Genomic DNA, 6,000 nt, shown 5'->3' on the forward strand with positions numbered 1-6,000 from the left:
ATCATTTCAATCGATAAAACTAAATTATTCTTTATAAAGTTTCACATTCTTTACCACCCGATACTTTGATGTGTGAATCATAATCATTCTATTCAATGTTTTTTAGGGTATACTTTACTACCTATATTCATTTCCTGCAAACATTTGAAAGCATATTGAAATTGAAAGTTAAGTGTATATTACATTGTTAAAAGAAATAAAATGTAGAGTTTCAGTTTAATAATTTGGAAAATGGGATCCTATTTAAAATTACACCCATCTTTGACTTTCATATGAGATTTTATACCTTTAGTTATCATCATTATTTTTATCCTCATTGACCAAACGATGCATCCATAAAAAACATTATAATGATTCACATATCAAAGTGTGGGTGGTAAAGATATGGAACTTTATAAAGAATAATTTAGTTTTATCAATTGAAATGATCCTAATGGATGAGGAGGTTTGTTGTAGTATCTTTTTAATATATCATTCAATATTTCATATGTTTCAACCAATAATATAATTGTTATTTATTTGATTTAACAGGATACAAAAAAGCATTCTCGTGTTTTCAATCAAAAAATTTCCAGATTTGGTGAACTTTTAAAGAAATGTCAAACTTATATCATTATAAAACACAACATGACGACTGTGAATAATTGTTTTAGTGATACGGGTAATAAACAAACCATAACTTTGAATTGGAAATCCATTCTAAAAAAATGTGAGGATTTTTCATGTCCGGTGAATAGATTTGTGTTTGTTGAATTTAATTCTATTATCGAATGAACATTCCCAAGAGACTCAATCTTTGGTTAGTTATTTAATTTCATTTCAATCACTTTTATAACTTGTGTAATTTATTATACATGTTAGTATTTTAACTTAATCTTACTTATTGTATTTCATTAAACTTGTGTAGATGTTATTGGACAAAATTTCTCATTTCAGGCACTCGAGACATCAAATCCTAACCCATCGGAGCATTACATAAAGATGAATATTAGCAACCTACAGCTAGATTATATATTTTATTTATTTATTTATTATTTGTAATCACATTTTTTCCGAATTAACTAATTTTGTTTTTTATTTTCGTCTGTACACCTAAAGGTCACTATATTTGGAACTCAAGCATACCAGATATCACAATACCTCAAAACTAACCCCACAGTTACTTTATTTATTAAAAAGATTGGAATAAAATTAAATAACACAAGTAACCGTGGGGTTGGTTTTGAGGTACGGTGACATCTGGTATGCTTGAGTTCCAAATATAGTGACCTTCATGTGTACAGACCTAAATAAAAAATGAAATTAGTTAGTACGGAAACAATGTGATTAAAAATAATAAATGAATAAAAGAAATATAATCTAACTGTAGGTTGGTAATATTCATCTTTATGTAATGCTTGGATGAGTTACGATTTGATGTTAAGTGCCTGAAATGAGAAAATTTGTCCAATAACATCTACACAAGTAAGATTAAGTTAAATAGTAACATGTATAATTAATTACACAAGTTAGATTTGAGGAACTTTATAAAGAATAAAATTAAAAAACATTGAACTGATTGATTATGATTCATATATCAAAGTGCGGGTGGTACAGTTAAGTGCCTCAAATCTAACCCCACAGTTACTTGTTTTATAAAAATGATTGGATTAAAATTAAATAACACAAGTAACTGTGGGGTTGGTTTTGAGGTACGGTGACATCTGGTATGCTTGAGTTCCAAATACAGTGATGTTCATTTGTACAAACCTAAATAAAAAATGAATTTCGTTTGTACGGAAACAATGTGATTAAAAATAATAAATAAATAAAAGAAATATAATCTAATTGTAGCTTGCTAATATTCATCTTTATGTAATGTTTGGATGGGTTAGGATTTGATGTTAAGTGTCTGAAATGAGAAAATTTGTCCAATAACATCTACACAAATTTAATAAAATATAATAAGTAAGACGAAGTTAAATACTAACATGTATAATAAATTTCACAAGTTATAAAAGTGATTGGAATAAAATTAAATAACTAACCAAATAATGAGTCTCTTGGGCATGTTCGTTCGATACTAGAATTAAAATCAACAAACACAAAATCCATTCGCCGGACCTGAAAAATCCTCACATTTTTTTAGAATAGGTTTCCAATTCAAAGTTATGGTTTGTTTATGACCCGTATCACTAAAACCATTATTCACAGCCGCCATGTTGGGTTTATAATGATATAAGTTTGACATCCCTTTAAAAGATCACGAAATCTGGAAATTTTTTGATTGAAAACACGAGAATGCTTTTATGTATCCTGTTAAATCAAATAAATAAAAATTATATTATTGGTTGAAACATATGCAATATTGAATAAGATATTAAAAAGATACTACAACAAACTTCCTCATCCATTAGGATCATTTCAATCGATAAAACTAAATTATTCTTTATAAAGTTTTACATCTTTAGCACCCGCACTTTGATATGTGAATCATAATCATTCTGTTCAATGTTTTTTAGGGTATACTTTACTACCTATATTCATGTCCTGCAAACAATTGAAATCATATTGAAATTGAAAGTTAATTGTATATTACATTGTTAAAAGAAATAAAATGTCGAATTTCAGTCTAATAATTTGGAAAATAGGATCCTACTTAAAAATTAAAATTACACCCATCTTTGACTTTCATATGAGATTTTATACCTTTAGTTATCATCATTATTTTTATCCACATTAACCAAACGATGCATCCATAAAAAACATTGAACTGATTGATTATGATTCACATATCAAAGTGCGGGTGGTAAATATGTAAAACTTTATAAAGAATAATTTAGTTTTATCAATTGAAATGATCATAATGGATGAAGAGGTTTGATGTACTATCTTTTTAATATCTCATTCAATATTACATATGTTTCAACCAATAATATAATTGTTATTTATTTGATTTAACAGGGTACAATAAAACATTCTCGTGCTTTCAATCAAAAAATTTCCAGATTTGGTGATCTTTTAAAGGAATGTCAAACTTATATCATTATAAAACCCAACATGGCGACTATGAATAATTGTTTTAGTGATACGGGTCATAAACAAACCATAACTTTTAATTGGAAACTTATTCTAAAAAAAATATTTGGATTTTTCAGGTCCAGTGAATGGATTTGTGTTTGTTGATTTTAATTCTATTGTCGAACAAACATGCCCAAGAGACTCATTCTTTGGTTAGTTATTTAATTTTATTTCAATCACTTTTATAACTTGTGAAATTTATTATACATGTTAGTATTGAACTTAATCTTACTTATTATATTTTATTAAATTTGTGTAGATGTTATTGGACAAATTTTCTCATTTCAGACACTTGAAACAACAAATCCTAACCCATCCAATCATTACATAAAGATGAATATTAGCAATCTACAGTTAGATTATATTTATTTATTATTTGTAATCACATTTTATCTGTACTAACTAATTTCATTTTTTATTTAGGTTTGTAGACCTGAAGGTCACTATATTTGGAACTCAAGCATACCGGATATCACAATACCTCAAATCTAACCCCATAGTTACTTGTTTTATAAAAGTAATTGGAATAAAATTATTTAACACAAGTAACCGTGGGGTTGGTTTTGAGGTACAGTGACATCCGGTATGCTTGAATTCCAAATATAGTGACCTTTATGTATACAGACCTAAATCAAAAATGAAATTAGTTAGTACTGAAACAATGTGATTAAAAATAATAAATAAATAAAAGAAATATAATCTAACTGTAGGTTGCTAATATTCATCTTTATGTAATGTTTGGATGGGTTAGGATTTGATGTTAAGTGCCTGAAATGAGAAAATTTGTCCAATAACATCTACACAAGTTTAATATAATATAATAAGTAAGATTTAGTTAAATATTAACATGTATAATAAATTTCACAACTTATAAAAGTGATTGGAATAAAATTAAATAACTAACCAAAGAATGAGTCTTTCGGCATGTTTGTTCGATAATAGAATTAAAATTAACAAACACAAAATCCATTCGCCGGACCTGAAAAATCCTCATATTTTTTTAGAATAGGTTTCTAATTCAAAGTTATGGTTTGTTTATTACCCGTATCACTAAAACCATTATTCACAGCCGCCATGTTGGGTTTTATAATGATATATGTTTGATATTCTTTAAAAGATCACCAAATCTGGAAATTTTTTGATTGAAAACACAAGAATGCGTTTTTATACCCTGTTAAATCAAATAAATAACAATTATATTACTGGTTGAAACATATGTAATATTGAATGAGATATTAAAAAAATACTGCAACAAACCTCCTCATCCATTATTAGGATCATTTCAATCGATAAAACTAAATTATTCTTTATAAAGTTCCACATCTTTACCACCAGCAGTTTTATATGTGAATTATCATCAATATGTTCAATGTTTTTTAAGGTATACTTTACTACTTATATTCATTTCCTGCAAATAGGCCTGACAATGGAGCGGGTTTTGACCATGATCCGATCCAAACCCTTAACAATTATTTGGGTTTGGAGCATAGTTTTTGATCCGTTTACCCGTTAACGACCCGTACCCGCTAACCCTTTTATTAAAAGGGTCGGGTATGGATCATCACCGATCCGCTCCGTTTATAACCTGCCCCATATAAATTTTAGAAATATAAATTTTATATTTTATATTGCCTAAAGTTTACATTAAATTCCAATCAGAAGTCCAAAGAAAAAAGGCCAAAGCCTAAATTGTTTTTACATAGGTCTCTAGTACTCAACTTCTAGATTTCCAGTCTTATCCCAAGAGTCATGATTTCATTTCATTTATATTTCATCATGTAATCACAAATTTCATTTATAAATCAATAAGGTCATTTATCAACCGGAAGAAAGTTTGTAATTGCTATTCTCTATCATTGCAATCGACGATCAAAAACCAATCGGAAGTTACTAAAATAATGATTTTAATTCCAATAGAAAGTCCTCGAGTACATAATGTGTTTTCTAAATCAATACTTAGTTTTACTTAATAAATGTAATTTTATGATTGAAGTAAAATGTGTTTGATTATTCAAAAAATCTACGGGTTACGGGCCGGGTTTGGATATCTGTTGATTCGGTGGATAAGGGTATGGGTTTGAATATTCAAAACCCTACGGGTTATGGAGCGGGTTTGGATCGGATTTTGAAATTTGTTAAAAGGGTTTGGATCAAGGTCGATTCGCTCCAAGCCTGCCCCATTGCCACGTCTACCTGCAAACCAATGAAAGCATATTGAAATTGAAAGTTAAGTATATATTCCATTGTTAAAGAAATAAAATTTCGAGTTTCGGTTTAATAATTTGGAAAATAGGATCCTACTTAAAATTACACCCATCTTTGACTTTCATATGAGATTTTATACCTTTACTTATTATTGTTATTTTTATCCACATTGACAAAACGATGCATCCATAAAAAACATTGAACACATTGATTATGATTCACATATCAAAGTGCGAGTGGTAAACATGTGAAACTTTATAAAGAATAATTTAATTTTATCAATTGAAACGATCAATGAATGAGGAGGTTTGTTGTAGTATCTTTTTAATATCTCATTCAATATCACATATGTTTCAAGCAAATAATACAATTGTTATATATTTGATTTAAGAGGGTACAAAAAAACATTCTCGTGCTTTCAATCAAAAATTTCCAGATTTGGTGATCTTTTAAAGGAATGTCAAACTTATAATATTATAAAACCCAACGTGGCGGCTGTGAATAATGGTTTTAGTGCTACGGGTAATAACCAAACCATAACTTTGAATTGGAAAGCTATTCTACAAAAAATATGTGGATTTTTCAGGTCCGGTGAATGGATTTGTGTTTGTTTATTTTATTTCTATTATCGAACAAACATGCCCAAGAGACTCATTCTTTGGTTAGTTATTTAATTTTATTCCAATCACTTTTATAACTTGTTTAATTTATTATACATGTTAGTATTTAACTTAA

This window comes from Lactuca sativa, chromosome 4, assembly GCF_002870075.4.
Source record: "Lactuca sativa cultivar Salinas chromosome 4, Lsat_Salinas_v11, whole genome shotgun sequence".
Classification (NCBI taxonomy): Eukaryota; Viridiplantae; Streptophyta; class Magnoliopsida; order Asterales; family Asteraceae; genus Lactuca; species Lactuca sativa.